This window comes from Pseudorca crassidens, chromosome 15, assembly GCF_039906515.1.
Source record: "Pseudorca crassidens isolate mPseCra1 chromosome 15, mPseCra1.hap1, whole genome shotgun sequence".
NCBI classification, from domain to species: domain Eukaryota; kingdom Metazoa; phylum Chordata; class Mammalia; order Artiodactyla; family Delphinidae; genus Pseudorca; species Pseudorca crassidens.
In genome coordinates this window covers 25188067-25210148 of record NC_090310.1, presented here as the reverse complement: position 1 = coordinate 25210148, position 22082 = coordinate 25188067, and positions in this window count along the sequence as shown.

Genomic DNA, 22082 nt, shown 5'->3' with positions numbered 1-22082 from the left:
AGGGTCCAGGTGAGTGTACGACAATGCTTTAGGGGGAGCGTACGTGTGAGGGCGCGGGTTAGCGTTAGCGTACGGTTTAGGATTAGGGGACGTGTGAGGGTCAGGCTTCGGGGAAGGGTTAGGGTTAGGGTTCGGGCTAGGGTTAGGGTTAGGGGACGGGGACGGTTTAGGGTCCTGGTGACGGTACGACAACGCTTTAGGGGGAGCGTACGTGTGAGGGCGTGGGTAAGCGTTAGCGTAAGGTTTAGGATTAGGGGATGGGTGAGGGTCAGGCTTCGGAGAAGGGTTAGGGTTAGGGTTCGCGCTAGGGTTAGGGTTAGGGGACGGGGACGGTTTAGGGTCCAGGTGATGGTACGACAACGCTTTAGGGGGATCGTACGTGTGAGGGCGCGGGTTAGCGTTAGCGTACGGGTTAGGATTAGGGGACGGGTGAGGGTCAGGCTTCGGGGAAGGGTTAGGGTTAGGGTTCGGGCTAGGGTTAGGGTTAGGGGACGGGGACGGTTTAGGGTCCAGGTGAGGGTACGACAACGCTTTAGGGGGAGCGTACGTGTGAGGGCGCGGTTTAGCGTTACCGTACGGGTTAGCATTAGACGACGGATGGGGTTCAGGCGTTGGGGAAGGGTTAGGGTTAGGCTTCGGGCTAGGGTTAGTGTTAGGGGACGGGGACGGTTTAGGGTCCAGGTGAGGGTACGACAACGCTTTAGGGGGAGCGTACGTGTGAGGGCGCGGGTTATCGTTAGCGTACGGTTTAGGATTAGGGGACGCGTGAGGGTCAGGCTTCGGAGAAGGGTTAGGGTTAGGGTTCGGGCTAGGGTTAGGGTTAGGGGACGGGGACGGTTTAGGGTCCAGGTGATGGTACGACAACGCTTTAGGGGGATCGTACGTGTGAGGGCGAGGGTTAGCGTTAGTGTAAGGGTTAGGATTGGGGATGGGTGAGGGTCAGGCTTCGGAGAAAGGTTAGGGTTAGGGTTCGGGCTAGGGTTAGGGTTAGGGGACGGGGACGGTTTAGGGTCCAGGTGATGGTACGACAACGCTTTAGGGGGATCGTACGTGTGAGGGCGCGGGTTAGCGTTAGCGTACGGGTTAGGATTAGGGGACGGGTGAGGGTCAGGCTTCGGGGAAGGGTTAGCGTTAGGCTTCGGGCTAGGGTTAGTGTTAGGGGACGGGGACGGTTTAGGGTCCAGGTGAGGGTACGACAACGCTTTAGGGGGAGCGTATGTGTGAGGGCGCGGGTTAGCGTTACCGTACGGGTTAGCATTAGACGACGGGTGAGGGTCAGGCGTTGGGGAAGGGTTAGGGTTAGGGTTCGGGCTAGGGTTAGGGTTAGGGGACGGGGACGGTTTAGGGTCCAGGTGAGGGTACGATAACGCTTTAGGGGGAGCGTACGTGTGAGGGCGTGGGTAAGCGTTAGCGTACGGGTTAGGATTAGGGGACGGGTGAGGGTCAGGTTTCGGTAAATGGTTACCGTTAGCCTTCAGGCTAGGGTTAGGGTTAGGGGACGGGGACGGTTTAGGTTCCAGGTGAGGGTACGACAACGCTTTAGGGGGAGCGTACGTGTGAGGGCGCGGGTTAGCGTTAGCGTACGGGTTAGCATTAGGGGACGTGTGAGGGTCAGGCTTCGGGGAAGGGTTAGGGTTAGGGTTCGGGCTAGGGTTAGGGTTAGGGGACGGGGACGGTTTAGGGTCCTGGTGACGGTACGACAACGCTTTAGGGGGAGCGTACGTGTAAGGGCGTGGGTAAGCGTTAGCGTAAGGGTTAGGATTAGGGGATGGGTGAGGGTCAGGCTTCGGAGAAGGGTTAGGGTTAGGGTTCGGGCTAGGGTTAGGCTTAGGGGACGGGGACGGTTTAGGGTCCAGGTGATGGTACGACAACGCTTTAGGGGGATCGTACGTGTGAGGGCGCGGGTTAGCGTTAGCGTACGGGTTAGGATTAGGGGACGGGTGAGGGTCAGGCTTCGGGGAAGGGTTAGGGTTAGGGTTCGGGCTAGGGTTAGGGTTAGGGGACGGGGACGGTTTAGGGTCCAGGTGAGTGTACGACAACGCTTTAGGGGGAGCGTACGTGTGAGGGCGCAGGTTAGCGTTAACGTACGGGTTAGGATTAGGAGACGGGTGAGGGTCAGGCTTCCGAGAAGGGTTAGGGTTAGGCTTCGGGCTAGGGTTAGTGTTAGGGGACGGGGACGGTTTAGGGTCCAGGTGAGGGTACGACAACGCTTTAGGGGGAGCGTACGTGTGAGAGCACGGGTTAGCGTTAGCGTACGGGTTAGTATTAGGGGACGGGTGAGGGTCAGGCTTCAGGGAAGGGTTAGGGTTAGGCTTCGGGGTAGGGTTAGGGTTAGGGGACGGGGAAGTTTTAGGGTCCAGGTGAGGGTACGACAACGCTTTAGGGAGAGCGTACGTGTGAGGGAGCGGGTTAGCGTTAGCGTACGGTTTAGGATTAGGGGACGGGTGAGGGTCAGGCTTCGGGGAAGGGTAAGGGTTAGGGTTCGGGCTAGGGTTAGGGTTAGGGGACGGGGACGGTTTAGGGTCCATGTGAGGGTACGACAATGCTTTAGGGGGAGCGTACATGTGAGGGCGCGGGTTAGCGTTACTGTACGGGTTAGCATTAGACGACGGGTGAGGGTCAGGCTTCGGGGAAGGGTTAGGGTCAGGGTTCGGGTAGTGTTAGGGTTAGGGGACGGGGACGGTTTAGTGTACAGGTGAGGATACGCCAACGCTTTAGGGGGAGCGTACGTGTGAGTGCACGGGTTAGCGTTATCGTACGGTTTAGAATTAGGGGACGGGTGAGGGTCAGGCTTCGGGGAAGGGTTAGGGTTAGGGTTTGGTCTAGGGTTAGGGTTAGGGGACGGGGACGGTTTAGGGTCCAGGTGAGGGTACGACAACGCTTTAGGGGGATCGTACGTGTAAGGGCGCGGGTTAGCGTTACCGTACGGTTTAGCATTAGACGACGGGTGAGGGTCAGGCTTCGGGGAAGGGTTAGGGTTAGGCTTCGGGCTAGGGTTAGGGTTAGGGGACGGGGACGGTTTAGGGTCCAGGTGAGGGTACGACAACGCTTTAGGGGGAGCATACGTGTGAGGGCGGGGGTTAGCGTTAGCGTATGGGTTAGGATTAGGGGACGGGTGAGGATCATGCTTCGGGCAAGGGTTAGGGTTAGGCTTCGGGCTAGGGTTAGGGTTAGGGGACGGGGAAGGTTTAGGGTCCAGGTGAGGGTACGACAACGCTTTAGGGGGAGCGTATGTGTGAGGGCGCTGGTTAGCGTTAGCGTACGGGTTAGGATTAGGGGACGGGTGAGGGTCAGGCTTCGGGCAAGGGTTAGGGTTAGGCTTCGGGCTAGGGTTAGGGTTAGGGGATGGGGACGGTTTAGGGTCCAGGTGAGAGTACGACAATTCTTTAGGGGGAGCGTACGTGTGAGGGCGCTGGTTAGCGTTAGCGTACGCGTTAGGATTAGGGGACGGGTGAAGGTCAGGTTTCGGGGAAGGGTTAGGGTTAGGGTTCGGGCTACGGTTAGGGTTAGGGGACGGGGACGGTTTAGGGTACTGGTGACGGTACGACAACGCTTTAGGGGGAGCGTACGTGTGAGGGCGTGGGTAAGCGTTAGCGTAAGGGTTAGGATTAGGGGATGGGTGAGTGTCAGGCTTCGGAGAAGGGTTAGGGTTAGGGTTCGGGCTAGGGTTAGGGTTAGGGGACGGGGACGGTTTAGGGTCCAGCTGAGGGTACGACAACACTTTAGGGGGAGCGTATGTGTAAGGGCGCGGGTTAGTGTTAGCGTACGGGTTAAGATTAGGGGACGGGTGAGGGTCAGGCTTCGGAGAAGTCTTAGGGTTAGGATTCGGGCTAGGGTTAGGGTTAGGGGACGGGGACAGTTTAGGGTCCAGGTGAGGGTACGACGACGCTTTAGGGGGAGCGTACGTGTGAGGGTGTGGGTTAGCGTTAGCGTACGGGTTAGCATTAGGGGAAGGGTGAAGGTCAGGCTTCGGGGAAGGGTTAGGGTTAGGCTTCGGGCTAGGGTTAGGGTTAGGGGACGGGGACGGTTTAGGGTCCAGGTGAGAGTACGACAATGCTTTAGGGGGAGCGTACGTGTGAGGGCGCGGGTTAGCGTTAGCGTACGCGTTAGGATTAGGGGACGGGTGAGGGTCAGGCTTCGGGGAAGGGTTAGGGTTAGGGTTCGGGCTAGGGTTAGGGTTAGGGGACGGGGACGGTTTAGGGTCCAGCTGAGGGTACGACAACACTTTAGGGGGAGCGTACGTGTGAGGGCGCGGGTTAGTGTTAGCGTACGGGTTAGGATTAGGGGACGGGTGAGGGTCAGGCTTCGGAGAAGGCTTAGGGTTAGGGTTCGGGCTAGGGTTAGGGTTAGGGGACGGGGACGGTTTAGGATCCACGTGAGGGTACGATGACGCTTTAGGGGTAGCGTACGTGTGAGGGCGCGGGTTAGCGTTAGCGTACGGGTTAGCATTAGGGGAAGGGTGAGGGTCAGGCTTCGGGGAAGGGTTAGGTTTAGGGTTCGGGCTAGGGTTAGGGTTATGGGACGGGGACGGTTTAGGGTCCAGGTGAGGGTACGACAACGCTTTAGGGGGAGCGTACGTGTGAGGGCGTGGGTTAGCGTTAGTGTACGGGTTAGGATTAGGGGAGGGGTGAGTGTCAGGCTTCGGAGAAGTCTTAGGGTTAGGCTTCGGGCTAGGGTTAGGGTTAGGGGACGGGGACAGTTTAGGGTCCAGGTGAGGGTATGACGACGCTTTAGGGGGAGCGTACGTGTGAGGGTGCGGGTTAGCATTAGCGTACGGGTTAGCATTAGGGGAAGGGTGAAGGTCAGGCTTCGGGGAAGGGTTAGGGTTAGGGTTCGGGCTAGAGTTAGGGTTAGGGGACGGGGACGGTTTAGGGTCCAGGTGAGGGTATGACAACGCTTTAGGGGGAGCGTACGTGTGAAGGCGCGGGTTAGCGTTAGCGTACGGGTTAGGATTAGGGGACGGGTGAGGGTCAGGCTTCGGGGAAGGGTTAGGGTTAGGGTTCGGGCTAGGGTTAGGGTTAGGGGATGGGGACGGTTTAGGGTCCAGGTGAGGGTACGACAACGCTTTAGGGGGAACGTACATGTGAGGGCGCGGGTTAGCGTTACCGTACGGGTTAGCATTAGGCGAGGGGTGAGGGTCAGGCTTCGGGGAAGCATTAGGGTTAGGGTTCGGGCTAGGGTTAGGGTTAGGGGACGGGGACGGTTTAGGGTCCAGGTGAGAGTACGACAATGCTTTAGGGGGAGCGTACGTGTGAGGGCGCGGGTTAGCGTTAGCGTACGCGTTAGGATTAGGGGACGGGTGAGGGTCAGGCTTCGGGGAAGGGTTAGGGTTAGGGTTCGGGCTAGGGTTAGGGTTAGGGGACGGGGACGGTTTAGGGTCCAGGTGAGTGTACGACAATGCTTTAGGGGGAGCGTACGTGTGAGGGCGCGGGTTAGAGTTAGCGTACGGTTTAGGATTAGGGGACGTGTGAGGGTCAGGCTTCGGGGAAGGGTTAGGGTTAGGGTTCGGGCTAGGGTTAGGGTTAGGGGACGGGGACGGTTTAGGGTCCTGGTGACGGTACGACAACGCTTTAGGGGGAGCGTACGTGTGAGGGCGTGGGTAAGCGTTAGCGTAAGGGTTAGGATTAGGGGATGGGTGAGGGTCAGGCTTCGGAGAAGGGTTAGGGTTAGGGTTCGCGCTAGGGTTAGGGTTAGGGGACGGGGATGGTTTAGGGTCCAGGTGAGTGTACGACAACGCTTTAGGGGGAGCGTACGTGTGAGGGCGCAGGTTAGCGTTAAGGTACGGGTTAGGATTAGGAGACGGGTGAGGGTCAGGCTTCGGGGAAGGGTTAGGGTTAGGCTTCGGGCTAGGGTTAGTGTTAGGGGACGGGGACGGTTTAGGGTCCAGGTGAGGGTACGACAACGCTTTAGGGGGAGCGTACGTGTGAGGGCGCGGGTTAGCGTTACCGTACGGGTTAGCATTAGACGACGGATGGGGTTCAGGCGTTGGGGAAGGGTTAGGGTTAGGGTTCGGGCTAGGGTTAGGGTTAGGGGATTGGGACGGTTTAGGGTCCAGGTGAGAGTACGACAATGCTTTAGGGGGAGCGTACGTGTGAGGGCGCGGGTTATCGTTAGCGTACGGTTTAGGATTAGGGGACGCGTGAGGGTCAGGCTTCGGGGAACGGTTAGGGTTAGGGTTCGGGGTAGGGTTAGTGTTAGGGGACGGGGACGGTTTAGGGTCCTGGTGACGGTACGACAACGCTTTAGGGGGAGCGTACGTGTGAGGGCGTGGGTAAGCGTTAGTGTAAGGGTTAGGATTGGGGATGGGTGAGGGTCAGGCTTCGGAGAAGGGTTAGGGTTAGGGTTCGGGCTAGGGTTAGGGTTAGGGGACGGGAACGGTTTAGGGTCCAGGTGAGTGTACGACAACGCTTTAGGGGGATCGTACGTGTGAGGGCGCGGGTTAGCGTTAGCGTACGGGTTAGGATTAGGGGACGGGTGAGGGTCAGGCTTCGGGGAAGGGTTAGGGTTAGGCTTCGGACTAGGGTTAGGGTTAGGGGACGGGGAAGTTTTAGGGTCCAGGTGAGGGTACGACAACGCTTTAGGGAGAGCGTACGTGTGAGGGAACGGGTTAGCGTTAGCGTACGGTTTAGGATTAGGGGACGGGTGATGGTCAGGCTTCGGGGAAGGGTAAGGGTTAGGCTTCGGGCTAGGGTTAGGGTTAGGGGACGGGGACGGTTTAGGGTCCAGGTGAGGGTACGACAACGCTTTAGGGGGAGCGTACGTGTAAGGGCGCGGGTTAGCGTTACCGTACAGTTTAGCATTAGACGACGGGTGAGGGTCAGGCTTCGGGGAAGGGTTAGGGTTAGGCTTCGGGCTAGGGTTAGGGTTAGGGGACGGGGACGGTTTAGGGTCCGGGTGAGGGTACGACAACGCTTTAAGGGGAGCGTACGTGTGAGGGCGCGGGTTAGCGTTAGCGTACGGGTTAGGATTAGGGGACGGATGAGGGTCAGGCTTCGGGGAAGGGTTGGGGTTAGGGTTCGGGTTAGGGTTAGGGTTAAGGGACGGGGACGGTTTAGCGTCCAGGTAAGGGTACGACAACGCATTAGGGGGAGCGTACGTGTGACGGCGCGGGTTAGCGTTAGCGTACGGTGTAGAATTAGGGGACGGGTGAGGGTCAGGCTTCGGGGAATGGTTAGGGTTAGGGTTCGGGCTAGGATTAGGGTTAGGGGACGGGGAAGGTTTAGGGTCCAGGTGAGGGTACGACAACGCTTTAGAGGGAGCGTACGTGTGAGGGCGAGGGTTAGCGTTAGCGTACGGGTTAGGATTAGGGGACGGGTGAGGGTCAGGCTTCGGGGAAGGGTTACGGTTAGCCTTCGTGCTAGGGTTAGGGTTAGGGGACGGTGACGGTTTAGGTTACAGGTGAGTGTTCGACAATGCTTTAGGGGGAGCGTACGTGTGAGGGCGCGGGTTAGCGTTAGCGTACGGATTAGCATTAGGGGAAGGGTGAGGGTCAGGCTTCGGGGAAGGGTTAGGGTTAGGCTTCGGGCTAGGGTTAGGGTTAGGGGACGGGACGGTTTAGGGTCCAGGTGAGGGTACGACAACGCTTTAGGGGGAGCATACGTGTGAGGGCGCGGGTTAGCGTTAGCGTACGGGTTAGGATTAGGGGACGGGTGAGGGTCAGGCTTCGGGGAAGGGTTAGGGTTAGGCTTCGGGCTAGGGTTAAGTTTAGGGGACGGGGAAGGTTTAGGGTCCAGGTGAGGATACGACAACGCTTTAGGGGGAGCGTACGTGTGAGGGCGCGGGTTAGCGTTAGCATACGGTTTAGGATTAGGGGAAGGGTGAGGGTCTGGCTTCGGGGAAGGGTTAGGGTTAGGCTTCGGGCTAGGGTTAGGGTTAGGGGACGGGGACTGTTTAGGTTCCAGGTGAGGGTACAACAACGCTTTAGGGGGAGCGTACGTGTGAGGGCGCTGGTTAGCGTTAGCGTACGGGTTAGGATTAGGGGACGGGTGAGGGTCAGGCTTCAGGGAAGGGTTAGGGTTAGGGTTCGGGCTAGGGTTAGGGTTAGGGGATGGGGACGGTTTAGGGTCCAGGTGAGGGAACGACAAGGCTTTATGGGGAGCGTACGTGTGAGGGCGCGGGTTAGCGTTACTGTACGGGTTAGCATTAGACGACGGGTGAGGGTCAGGCTTCGGGGAAGGGTTAGGGTCAGGGTTCGGGCTAGTGTTAGGGTTAGGGGACGGGGACGGTTTAGTGTACAGGTGAGGATACGCAAACGCTTTAGGGGGAGCGCACGTGTGAGTGCACGGGTTAGCGTTATCGTACGGTTTAGAATTAGGGGACGGGTGAGGGTCAGGCTTCGGGGAAGGATTAGGGTTAGGGTTTGGTCTAGGGTTAGGGTTAGGGGACGGGGACGGTTTAGGGTCCAGGTGAGGGTACGACAACGCTTTAGGGGGAGCGTACGTGTAAGGGCGCGGGTTAGCGTTACCGTACGGTTTAGCATTAGACGACGGGTGAGGGTCAGGCTTCGGGGAAGGGTTAGGGTTAGGCTTCGGGCTAGGGTTAGGGTTAGGGGACGGGGACGGTTTAGGGTCCAGGTGAGTGTACGACAATGCTTTAGGGGGAGCGTACCTGTGAGGGCGCGGATTAGCGTTAGCGTACGGGTTAGCATTAGACGACGGGTGAGGTTCAGGCGTTGGGGAAGGGTTAGGGTTAGGGTTCGGGCTAGGGTTAGGGTTAGGGGACGGGGACGGTTTAGGGTCCAGGTGAGAGTACGACAATGCTTTAGGGGGAGCGTACGTGTGAGGGCGCGGGTTATCGTTAGCGTACGGTTTAGGATTAGGGGACGCGTGAGGGTCAGGCTTCGGGGAAGGGTTAGGGTTAGGGTTCGGGGTAGGGTTAGGGTTAGGGGACGGGGACGGTTTAGGGTCCTGGTGACGGTACGACAACGCTTTAGGGGGAGCGTACGTGTGAGGGCGTGGGTAAGCGTTAGCGTAAGGGTTAGGATTGGGGATGGGTGAGGGTCAGGCTTCGGAGAAGGGTTAGGGTTAGGGTTCGGGCTAGGGTTAGTGTTAGGGGACGGGGACGTTTTAGGGTCCAGGTGATGGTACGACAACGCTTTAGGGGGATCGTACGTGTGAGGGTGCGGGTTAGCGTTAGCGTACGGGTTAGGATTAGGGGACGGGTGAGGGTCAGGCTTCGGGGAAGGGTTAGGGTTAGGGTTCGGGCTAGGGTTAGGGTTAGGGGACGGGGACGGTTTAGGGTCCAGGTGAGTGTACGACAACGCTTTAGGGGGAGCGTACGTGTGAGGGCGCAGGTTAGTGTTAACGTACGGGTTAGGATTAGGAGACGGGTGAGGGTCAGGCTTCCGGGAAGGGTTAGGGTTAGGCTTCGGGCTAGGGTTAGTGTTAGGGGACGGGGACGGTTTAGGGTCCAGGTGAGGGTACGACAACGCTTTAGGGGGAGCGTACGTGTGAGGGCGCGGGTTAGCGTTACCGTACGGGTTAGCATTAGACGACGGGTGAGGGTCAGGCGTTGGGGAAGGGTTAGGGTTAGGGTTCGGGCTAGGGTTAGGGTTAGGGGACGGGGACGGTTTAGGGTCCAGGTGAGGGTACGACAACGCTTTAGGGGGAGCGTACGTGTGAGGGCGTGGGTAAGCGTTAGCGTACGGTTTAGGATTAGGGGACGGGTGAGGGTCAGGTTTCGGTAAATGGTTACCGTTAGCCTTCGGGCTAGGGTTAGGGTTAGGGGACGGGGACGGTTTAGGTTCCAGGTGAGGGTACGACAACGCTTTAGGGGGAGCGTACGTGTGAGGGCGCGGGTTAGCGTTAGCGTACGGGTTAGCATTAGGGGAAGGGTGAGGGTCAGGCTTCGGGGAAGGGTTAGGGTTAGGCTTCGGGCTAGGGTTAGGGTTAGGGGACGGGAACGGTTTAGGGTCCAGGTGAGTGTACGACATCGCTTTAGGGGGAGCGTACGTGTGAGGGCGCGGGTTAGCGTTAGCGTACGGGTTAGGATTAGGGGACGGGTGAGGGTCAGGCTTCGGGGAAGGGTTAGGATTAGGCTTCGGGCTAGGGTTAGGGTTAGGGGACGGGGAAGTTTTAGGGTCCAGGTGAGGGTACGACAACGCTTTAGGGAGAGCGTATGTGTGAGGGAGCGGGTTAGCGTTAGCGTACGGTTTAGGATTAGGGGACGGGTGATGGTCAGGCTTCGGGGAAGGGGAAGGGTTAGGCTTCGGGCTAGCGTTAGGGTTAGGGGACGGGGACGGTTTAGGGTCCAGGTGAGGGTACGACAACGCTTTAGGGGGAGCGTACGTGTAAGGGCGCGGGTTAGCGTTACCGTACGGTTTAGCATTAGACGACGGGTGAGGGTCAGGCTTCGGGGAAGGGTTAGGGTTAGGCTTCGGGCTAGGGTTAGGGTTAGGGGACGGGGACTGTTTAGGGTCCAGGTGAGGGTACGACAACGCTTTAGGGGGAGCATACGTGTGAGGGCGCGGGTTACCGTTAGCGTACGGGTTAGGATTAGGGGACGGGTGAGGGTCAGGCTTCGGGGAAGGGTTAGGGTTAGGCTTCGGTCTAGGGTTAGGTTTAGGGGACGAGGAAGGTTTTGGGTCCAGGTGAGGGTACGACAACGCTTTAAGGGGAGCGTACGTGTGAGGGCGCGGGTTAGCGTTACCGTACGGGTTAGCATTAGACGACGGGTGAGGGTCAGGCTTCGGGGAAGGGTTACGGTTAGCCTTCAGGCTAGGGTTAGGGTTAGGGGACGGGGACGGTTTAGGTAACAGGTGAGGGTACGACAACGCTTTAGGGGGAGCGTACGTGTGAGGGCACGGGTTAGCGTTAGCGTACGGGTTAGCATTAAGGGAAGGGTGAGTGTCAGGCTTCGGGGAAGGGTTAGGGTTAGGCTTCGGGCTAGGGTTAGGGTTAGGGGACGGGGACGGTTTAGGGTCCAGGTGAGGTTACGACAACGCTTTAAGGGGAGCGTACGTGTGAGGGCGCGGGTTAGCGTTAGCGTACGGATTAGCATTAGGGGAAGGGTGAGGGTCAGGCTTCGGGGAAGGTTTAGGGTTAGGCTTCGGGCTAGGGTTAGGGTTAGGGGACGGGGAAGGTTTAGGGTCCAGGTGAGAGTACGACAATGCTTTAGGGGAAGCGTACGTGTGAGGGCGCGGGTTATCGTTAGCGTACGGTTTAGGATTAGGGGACGCGTGAGGGTCAGGCTTCAGGGAAGGGTTAGGGTTAGGGTTCGGGGTAGGGTTAGGGTTAGGGGAGGGGGACGGTTTAGGGTCCTGGTGACGGTACGACAACGCTTTAGGGGGAGCGTACGTTTGAGGCCGTGGGTAAGCGTTAGCGTAAGGGTTAGGATTGGGGATGGGTGAGGGTCAGGCTTCGGAGAAGGGTTAGGGTTAGGGTTCGGGCTAGGGTTAGGGTTAGGGGACGGGGACGGTTTAGGGTCCAGGTGATGGTACGACAACGCTTTAGGGGGATCGTACGTGTGAGGGCGCGGGTTAGCGTTAGCGTACGGGTTAGGATTAGGGGACGGGTGAGGGTCAGGCTTCGGGGAAGGGATAGGGTTAGGGTTCGGGCTAGGGTTAGGGTTAGGGGACGGGGACGGTTTAGGGTCCAGGTGAGTGTACGACAACGCTTTAGGGGGAGCGTACGTGTGAGGGCGCAGGTTAGCGTTAACGTACGGGTTAGGATTAGGAGACGGGTGAGGATCAGGCTTCCGGGAAGGGTTAGGGTTAGGCTTCGGGCTAGGGTTAGTGTTAGGGGACGGGGACGGTTTAGGGTCCAGGTGAGGGTACGACAACGCTTTAGGGGGAGCGTACGTGTGAGGGCACGGGTTAGCGTTAGCGTACGGGTTAGGATTAGGGGACGGATGAGGGTCAGGCTTCGGGGAAGGGTTACGGTTAGCCTTCAGGCTAGGGTTAGGGTTAGGGGACGGGGACGGTTTAGGTAACAGGTGAGGGTACGACAACGCTTTAGGGGGAGCGTAAGTGTGAGGGCACGGGTTAGCGTTAGCGTACGGGTTAGCATTAAGGGAAGGGTGAGTGTCAGGCTTCGGGGAAGGGTTAGGGTTAGGCTTCGGGCTAGGGTTAGGGTTAGGGGACGGGGACGGTTTAGGGTCCAGGTGAGGTTACGACAACGCTTTAAGGGGAGCGTACGTGTGAGGGCGCGGGTTAGCGTTATCGTACGGGTTAGGATTAGGGGACGGATGAGGGTCAGGCTTCGGGGAAGGGTTAGGGTTAGGGTTCGGGTTAGGGTTAGGGTTAAGGGACGCGGACGGTTTAGCGTCCAGGTAAGGGTACGACAACGCATTAGGGGGAGCGTACGTGTGACGGCGCGGGTTAGCGTTAGCGTACGGTGTAGAATTAGGGGACGGGTGAGGGTCAGGCTTCGGGGAATGGTTAGGGTTAGGGTTCGGGCTAGGATTAGGGTTAGGGGACGGGGAAGGTTTAGGGTCCAGGTGAGGGTACGACAACGCTTTAGAGGGAGCGTACGTGTGAGGGCGAGGGTTAGCGTTAGCGTACGGGTTAGGATTAGGGGACGGGTGAGGGTCAGGCTTCGGGGAAGGGTTACGGTTAGCCTTCGTGCTAGGGTTAGGGTTAGGGGACGGTGACGGTTTAGGTTACAGGTGAGGGTTCGACAATGCTCTAGGGGGAGCGTACGTGTGAGGGCGCGGGTTAGCGTTAGCGTACGGATTAGCATTAGGGGAAGGGTGAGGGTCAGGCTTCGGGGAAGGGTTAGGGTTAGGCTTCGGGCTAGGGTTAGGGTTAGGGGACGGGACGGTTTAGGGTCCAGGTGAGGGTACGACAACGCTTTAGGGGGAGCATACGTGTGAGGGCGCGGGTTAGCGTTAGCGTACGGGTTAGGATTAGGGGACGGGTGAGGGTCAGGCTTCGGGGAAGGGTTAGGGTTAGGCTTCGGGCTAGGGTTAGGTTTAGGGGACGGGGAAGGTTTAGGGTCCAGGTGAGGATACGACAACGCTTTAGGGGGAGCGTACGTGTGAGGGCGCGGGTTAGCGTTAGCATACGGTTTAGGATTAGGGGAAGGGTGAGGGTCTGGCTTCGGGGAAGGGTTAGGGTTAGGCTTCGGGCTAGGGTTAGGGTTAGGGGACGGGGAAGGTTTAGGGTCCAGGTGAGGGTACGACAATGCTTTAGGGGGAGCGTACGTGTGAGGGCGCGGGTTAGCGTTAGCGTACGGTTTAGGATTAGGGGACGTGTGAGGGTCAGGCTTCGGGGAAGGGTTAGGGTTAGGGTTCGGGCTAGGGTTAGGGTTAGGGGACGGGGACGGTTTAGGGTCCTGGTGACGGTACGACAACGCTTTAGGGGGATCGTACGTGTGAGGGCGCGGGTTAGCGTTAGCGTACGGGTTAGGATTAGGGGACGGGTGAGGGTCAGGCTTCGGGGAAGGGTTAGGGTTAGGGTTCGGGCTAGGGTTAGTGTTAGGGGACGGGGACGGTTTAGGGTCCAGGTGAGGGTACGACAACGCTTTAGGGGGAGCGTACGTGTGAGGGCGCGGGTTAGCGTTGCCGTACGGGTTAGCATTAGACGACGGGTGAGGGTCAGGCGTTGGGGAAGGGTTAGGGTTAGGGTTCTGGCTAGGGTTAGGGTTAGGGGACGGGGACGGTTTAGGGTCCAGGTGAGGGTACGACAACGCTTTAGGGGGAGCGTACGTGTGAGGGCGTGGGTAAGCGTTAGCGTACGGGTTAGGATTAGAGGACGGGTGAGGGTCAGGTTTCGGTAAATGGTTACCGTTAGCCTTCGGGCTAGGGTTAGGGTTAGGGGACGGGGACGGTTTAGGTTCCAGGTGAGGGTACGACAACGCTTTAGGGGGAGCGTACGTGTGAGGGCGCGGGTTAGCGTTAGCGTACGGGTTAGCATTAGGGGAAGGGTGAGGGTCAGGCTTCGGGGAAGGGTTAGGGTTAGGCTTCGGGCTAGGGTTAGGGTTAGGGGACGGGAACGGTTTAGGGTCCAGGTGAGTGTACGACAACGCTTTAGGGGGAGCGTACGTGTGAGGGCGCGGGTTAGCGTTAGCGTACCGGTTAGGATTAGGGGACGGGTGAGGGTCAGGCTTCGGGGAAGGGTTAGGGTTAGGCTTCGGGCTAGGGTTAGGGTTAGGGGACGGTGAAGTTTTAGGGTCCAGGTGAGGGTACGACAACGCTTTAGGGAGAGCGTACGTGTGAGGGAACGGGTTAGCGTTAGCGTACGGTTTAGGATTAGGGGACGGGTGATGGTCAGGCTTCGGGGAAGGGTAAGGGTTAGGCTTCGGGCTAGGGTTAGGGTTAGGGGACGGGGACGGTTTAGGGTCCAGGTGAGGGTACGACAACGCTTTAGGGGGAGCGTACGTGTAAGGGCGCGGGTTAGCGTTACCGTACAGTTTAGCATTAGATGACGGGTGAGGGTCAGGCTTCGGGGAAGGGTTAGGGTTAGGCTTCGGGCTAGGGTTAGGGTTAGGGGACGGGGACGGTTTAGGGTCCAGGTGAGGGTACGACAACGCTTTAAGGGGAGCGTACGTGTGAGGGCGCGGGTTAGCGTTAGCGTACGGGTTAGGATTAGGGGACGGATGAGGGTCAGGCTTCGGGGAAGGGTTAGGGTTAGGGTTCGGGTTAGGGTTAGGGTTAAGGGATGGGGACGGTTTAGCGTCCAGGTAAGGGTACGACAACGCATTAGGGGGAGCGTACGTGTGACGGCGCGGGTTAGCGTTAGCGTACGGTGTAGAATTAGGGGACGGGTGAGGGTCAGGCTTCGGGGAATGGTTAGGGTTAGGGTTCGGGCTAGGATTAGGGTTAGGGGACGGGGAAGGTTTAGGGTCCAGGTGAGGGTACGACAACGCTTTAGAGGGAGCGTACGTGTGAGGGGGAGGGTTAGCGTTAGCGTACGGGTTAGGATTAGGGGACGGGTGAGGGTCAGGCTTCGGGGAAGGGTTACGGTTAGCCTTCGTGCTAGGGTTAGGGTTAGGGGACGGTGACGGTTTAGGTTACAGGTGAGTGTTCGACAATGCTTTAGGGGGAGCGTACGTGTGAGGGCGCGGGTTAGCGTTAGCGTACGGATTAGCATTAGGGGAAGGGTGAGGGTCAGGCTTCGGGGAAGGGTTAGGGTTAGGCTTCGGGCTAGGGTTAGGGTTAGGGGACGGGACGGTTTAGGGTCCAGGTGAGGGTACGACAACGCTTTAGGGGGAGCATACGTGTGAGGGCGCGGGTTAGCGTTAGCGTACGGGTTAGGATTAGGGGACGGGTGAGGGTCAGGCTTCGGGGAAGGGTTAGGGTTAGGCTTCGGGCTAGGGTTAAGTTTAGGGGACGGGGAAGGTTTAGGGTCCAGGTGAGGATACGACAACGCTTTAGGGGGAGCGTACGTGTGAGGGCGCGGGTTAGCGTTAGCATACGGTTTAGGATTAGGGGAAGGGTGAGGGTCTGGCTTCGGGGAAGGGTTAGGGTTAGGCTTCGGCCTAGGGTTAGGGTTAGGGGACGGGGACGGTTTAGGGTCCATGTGAGGGTACGACAATGCTTTAGGGGGAGCGTACGTGTGAGGGCGCTGGTTAGCGTTAGCGTACGAGTTAGGATTAGGGGACGGGTGAGGGTCAGGCTTCAGGGAAGGGTTAGGGTTAGGGTTCGGGCTAGGGTTAGGGTTAGGGGATGGGGACGGTTTAGGGTCCAGGTGAGGGTACGACAACGCTTTATGGGGAGCGTACGTGTGAGGGCGCGGGTTAGCGTTACTGTACGGGTTAGCATTAGACGACGGGTGAGGGTCAGGCTTCGGGGAAGGGTTAGGGTCAGGGTTCGGGCTAGTGTTAGGGTTAGGGGACGGGGACGGTTTAGTGTACAGGTGAGGATACGCAAACGCTTTAGGGGGAGCGCACGTGTGAGTGCACGGGTTAGCGTTATCGTACGGTTTAGAATTAGGGGACGGGTGAGGGTCAGGCTTCGGGGAAGGATTAGGGTTAGGGTTTGGTCTAGGGTTAGGGTTAGGGGACGGGGACGGTTTAGGGTCCAGGTGAGGGTACGACAACGCTTTAGGGGGAGCGTACGTGTAAGGGCGCGGGTTAGCGTTACCGTACGGTTTAGCATTAGACGACGGGTGAGGGTCAGGCTTCGGGGAAGGGTTAGGGTTAGGCTTCGGGCTAGGGTTAGGGTTAGGGGACGGGGACGGTTTAGGGTCCAGGTGAGTGTACGACAATGCTTTAGGGGGAGCGTACGTGTGAGGGCGCGGGTTAGCGTTAGCGTACGGGTTAGCATTAGACGACGGGTGAGGTTCAGGCGTTGGGGAAGGGTTAGGGTTAGGGTTCGGGCTAGGGTTAGGGTTAGGGGACGGGGACGGTTTAGGGTCCAGGTGAGAGTACGACAATGCTTTAGGGGGAGCGTACGTGTGAGGGCGCGGGTTATCGTTAGCGTACGGTTTAGGATTAGGGGACGCGTGAGGGTCAGGCTTCGGGGAAGGGTTAGGGTTAGGGTTCGGGGTAGGGTTAGGGTTAGGGGACGGGGACGGTTTAGGGTCCTGGTGACGGTACGACAACGCTTTAGGGGGAGCGTACGTGTGAGGGCGTGGGTAAGCGTTAGCGTAAGGGTTAGGATTGGGGATGGGTGAGGGTCAGGCTTCGGAGAGGGGTTAGGGTTAGGGTTCGGGCTAGGGTTAGGGTTAGGGGACGGGGACGGTTTAGGGTCCAGGTGATGGTACGACAACGCTTTAGGGGGATCGTACGTGTGAGGGCGCGGGTTAGCGTTAGCGTACGGGTTAGGATTAGGGGACGGGTGAGGGTCAGGCTTCGGGGAAGGGTTAGGGTTAGGGGACGGGGACGGTTTAGGGTCCAGGTGAGTGTACGACAACGCTTTAGGGGGAGCGTACGTGTGAGGGCGCAGGTTAGTGTTAACGTACGGGTTAGGATTAGGAGACGGGTGAGGGTCAGGCTTCCGGGAAGGGTTAGGGTTAGGCTTCGGGCTAGTGTTAGTGTTAGGGGACGGGGACGGTTTAGGGTCCAGGTGAGGGTACGACAACGCTTTAGGGGGAGCGTACGTGTGAGGGCGCGGGTTAGCGTTACCGTACGGGTTAGCATTAGACGACGGGTGAGGGTCAGGCGTTGGGGAAGGGTTAGGGTTAGGGTTCGGGCTAGGATTAGGGTTAGGGGACGGGGACGGTTTAGGGTCCAGGTGAGGGTACGACAACGCTTTAGGGGGAGCGTACGTGTGAGGGCGTGGGTAAGCGTTAGCGTACGGTTTAGGATTAGGGGACGGGTGAGGGTCAGGTTTCGGTAAATGGTTACCGTTAGCCTTCGGGCTAGGGTTAGGGTTAGGGGACGGGGACGGTTTAGGTTCCTGGTGAGGGTACGACAACGCTTTAGGGGGAGCGTACGTGTGAGGGCGCGGGTTAGCGTTAGCGTACGGGTTAGCATTAGGGGAAGGGTGAGGGTCAGGCTTCGGGGAAGGGTTAGGGTTAGGCTTCGGGCTAGGGTTAGGGTTAGGGGACGGGAACGGATTAGGGTCCAGGTGAGTGTACGACAACGCTTTAGGGGGAGCGTACGTGTGAGGGCGCGGGTTAGCGTTAGCGTACGGGTTAGGATTAGGGGACGGGTGAGGGTCAGGCTTCGGGGAAGGGTTAGGGTTAGGGTTCGGGCTAGGGTTAGGGTTAGGGGACGGGGAAGTTTTAGGGTCCAGGTGAGGGTACGACAACGCTTTAGGGAGAGCGTACGTGTGAGGGAGCGGGTTAGCGTTAGCGTACGGTTTAGGATAAGGGGACGGGTGATGGTCAGGCTTCGGGGAAGGGTAAGGGTTAGGCTTCGGGCTAGGGTTAGGGTTAGGGGACGGGGACGGTTTAGGGTCCAGGTGAGGGTACGACAACTCTTTAGGGGGAGCGTACGTGTAAGGGCGCGGGTTAGCGTTACCGTACAGTTTAGCATTAGACGACGGGTGAGGGTCAGGCTTCGGGGAAGGGTTAGGGTTAGGCTTCGGGCTAGGGTTAGGGTTAGGGGACGGGGACGGTTTAGGGTCCAGGTGAGGGTACGACAACGCTTTAGGGGGAGCATACGTGTGAGGGCGCGGGTTACCGTTAGCGTACGGGTTAGGATTAGGGGACGGGTGAGGGTCAGGCTTCGGGGAAGGGTTAGGGTTAGGCTTCGGTCTAGGGTTAGGTTTAGGGGACGGGGAAGGTTTTGGGTCCAGGTGAGGGTACGACAACGCTTTAAGGGGAGCGTACGTGTGAGGGCGCGGGTTAGCGTTACCGTACGGGTTAGCATTAGACGACGGGTGAGGGTCAGGCTTCGGGGAAGGGTTACGGTTAGCCTTCAGGCTAGGGTTAGGGTTAGGGGACGGGGACGGTTTAGGTAACAGGTGAGGGTACGACAACGCTTTAGGGGGAGCGTACGTGTGAGGGCACGGGTTAGCGTTAGCGTACGGGTTAGCATTAAGGGAAGGGTGAGTGTTAGGCTTCGGGGAAGGGTTAGGGTTAGGCTTCGGGCTAGGGTTAGGGTTAGGGGACGGGGACGGTTTAGGGTCCAGGTGAGGTTACGACAACGCTTTAAGGGGAGCGTACGTGTGAGGGCGCGTGTTAGCGTTAGCGTACTGGTTAGGATTAGGGGACGGATGAGGGTCAGGCTTCGGGGAAGGGTTAGGGTTAGGGTTCGGGTTAGGGTTATGGTTAAGGGACGGGGACGGTTTAGCGTCCAGGTAAGGGTACGACAACGCATTAGGGGGAGCGTACGTGTGACGGCGCGGGTTAGCGTTAGCGTACGGTGTAGAATTAGGGGACGGGTGAGGGTCAGGCTTCGGGGAATGGTTAGGGTTAGGGTTCGGGCTAGGATTAGGGTTAGGGGACGGGGAAGGTTTAGGGTCCAGGTGAGGGTACGACAACGCTTTAGAGGGAGCGTACGTGTGAGGGCGAGGGTTAGCGTTAGCGTACGGATTAGGATTAGGGGACGGGTGAGGGTCAGGATTCGGGGAAGGGTTACGGTTAGCCTTCGTGCTAGGGTTAGGGTTAGGGGACGGGGACGGTTTAGGGTCCAGGTGAGGTTACGACAACGCTTTAAGGGGAGCGTACGTGTGAGGGCGCGTGTTAGCGTTAGCGTACGGGTTAGGATTAGGGGACGGATGAGGGTCAGGCTTCGGGGAAGGGTTAGGGTTAGGGTTCGGGTTAGGGTTATGGTTAAGGGACGGGGACGGTTTAGCGTCCAGGTAAGGGTACGACAACGCATTAGGGGGAGCGTACGTGTGACGGCGCGGGTTAGCGTTAGCGTACGGTGTAGAATTAGGGGACGGGTGAGGGTCAGGCTTCGGGGAATGGTTAGGGTTAGGGTTCGGGCTAGGATTAGGGTTAGGGGACGGGGAAGGTTTAGGGTCCAGGTGAGGGTACGACAACGCTTTAGAGGGAGCGTACGTGTGAGGGCGAGGGTTAGCGTTAGCGTACGGATTAGGATTAGGGGACGGGTGAGGGTCAGGCTTCGGGGAAGGGTTACGGTTAGCCTTCGTGCTAGGGTTAGGGTTAGGGGACGGGGAAGGTTTAGGGTCCAGGTGGGGATACGACAACGCTTTAGGGGGAGCGTACGTGTGAGGGCGCGGGTTAGCGTTAGCATACGGTTTAGGATTAGGGGAAGGGTGAGGGTCTGGCTTCGGGGAAGGGTTAGGGTTAGGCTTCGGGCTACGGTTAGGGTTAGGGGACGGGGACGGTTTAGGGTCCAGGTGAGGGTACGACAATGCTTTAGGGGGAGCGTACGTGTGAGGGCGCGGGTTAGCGTTAGCGTACGGTTTAGGATTAGCGGACGTGTGAGGGTCAGGCTTCGGGGAAGGGTTAGGGTTAGGGTTCGGGCTAGGGTTAGGGTTAGGAGACGGGGACGGTTTAGGGTCCTGGTGACGGTACGACAAAGCTTTAGGGGGAGCGTACGTGTAAGGGCGTGGGTAAGCGTTAGCGTAAGGGTTAGGATTAGGGGATGGGTGAGGGTCAGGCTTCGGAGAAGGGTTAGGGTTAGGGTTCGGGCTAGGGTTAGGGTTAGGGGACGGGGACGGTTTAGGGTCCAGGTGATGGTACGACAACGCTTTAGGGGGATCGTACGTGTGCGGGCGCGGGTTAGCGTTAGCGTACGGGTTAGGATTAGGGGACGGGTGAGGGTCAGGCTTCGGGGAAGGGTTAGGGTTAGGGTTCGGGCTAGGGTTAGGGTTAGGGGACGGGGACGGTTTAGGGTCCAGGTGAGTGTACGACAACGCTTTAGGGGGAGCGTACGTGTGAGGGCGCGGGTTAGCGTTAACGTACGGGTTAGGATTAGGAGACGGGTGAGGGTCAGGCTTCCGGGAAGGGTTAGGGTTAGGCTTCGGGCTAGGGTTAGTGTTAGGGGACGGGGACGGTTTAGGGTCCAGGTGAGGGTACGACAACGCTTTAGGGGGAGCGTACGTGTGAGGGCGCGGGTTAGCGTTACCGTACGGGTTAGCATTAGACGACGTGTGAGGGTCAGGCGTTGGGGAAGGGTTAGGGTTAGGGTTCTGGCTAGGGTTAGGGTTAGGGGACGGGGACGGTTTAGGGTCCAGGTGAGGGTACGACAACGCTTTAGGGGGAGCGTACGTGTGAGGGCGTGGGTAAGCGTTAGCGTACGGGTTAGGATTAGGGGACGGGTGAGGGTCAGGTTTCGGGAAATGGTTACCGTTAGCCTTCGGGCTAGGGTTAGGGTTAGGGGACGGGGACGGTTTAGGTTCCAGGTGAGGGTACGACAACGCTTGAGGGGGAGCGTACGTGTGAGGGCGCGGGTTAGCGTTAGCGTACGGGTTAGCATTAGGGGAAGGGTGAGGGTCAGGCTTCGGGGAAGGGTTAGGGTTAGGCTTCGGGCTAGGGTTAGGGTTAGGGGACGGGAACGGTTTAGGGTCCAGGTGAGTGTACGACAACGCTTTAGGGGGAGCGTACGTGTGAGAGCACGGGTTAGCGTTAGCGTACGGGTTAGTATTAGGGGACGGGTGAGGGTCAGGCTTCGGGGAAGGGTTAGGGTTAGGCTTCGGGGTAGGGTTAGGGTTAGGGGACGGGGAAGTTTTAGGGTCCAGGTGAGGGTACGACAACGCTTTAGGGAGAGCGTACGTGTGAGGGAGCGGGTTAGCGTTAGCGTACGGTTTAGGATTAGGGGACGGGTGAGGGTCAGGCTTCGGGGAAGGGTAAGGGTTAGGGTTCGGGCTAGGGTTAGGGTTAGGGGACGGGGACGGTTTAGGGTCCAGGTGAGGGTACGACAATGCTTTAGGGGGAGCGTACGTGTGAGGGCGCGGGTTAGCGTTACTGTACGGGTTAGCATTAGACGACGGGTGAGGGTCAGGCTTCGGGGAAGGGTTAGGGTCAGGGTTCGGGCTAGTGTTAGGGTTAGGGGACGGGGACGGTTTAGTGTACAGGTGAGGATACGCCAACGCTTTAGGGGGAGCGTACGTGTGAGTGCACGGGTTAGCGTTATCGTACGGTTTAGAATTAGGGGACGGGTGAGGGTCAGGCTTCCGGGAAGGGTTAGGGTTAGGCTTCGGGCTAGGGTTAGTGTTAGGGGACGGGGACGGTTTAGGGTCCAGGTGAGGGTACGACAACGCTTTAGGGGGAGCGTACGTGTGAGGGCGCGGGTTAGCGTTACCGTACGGGTTAGCATTAGATGACGTGTGAGGGTCAGGCGTTGGGGAAGGGTTAGGGTTAGGGTTCTGGCTAGGGTTAGGGTTAGGGGACGGGGACGGTTTAGGGTCCAGGTGAGGGTACGACAACGCTTTAGGGGGAGCGTACGTGTGAGGGCGTGGGTAAGCGTTAGCGTACGGGTTAGGATTAGGGGACGGGTGAGGGTCAGGTTTCGGGAAATGGTTACCGTTAGCCTTCGGGCTAGGGTTAGGGTTAGGGGACGGGGACGGTTTAGGTTCCAGGTGAGGGTACGACAACGCTTTAGGGGGAGCGTACGTGTGAGGGCGCGGGTTAGCGTTAGCTTACGGGTTAGGATTAGGGGACGGGTGAGGGTCAGGCTTCGGGGAAGTGTTAGTGTTAGGCTTCGGGCTAGGGTTAGGGTTAGGGGACGGGGACGGTTTAGGGTCCAGGTGAGTGTACGACAACGCTTTAAGGGGAGCGTACGTGTGAGGGCGCGGGTTAGCGTTAGCGTACGGGTTAGGATTAGGGGACGGGTGAGTGTCAGGCT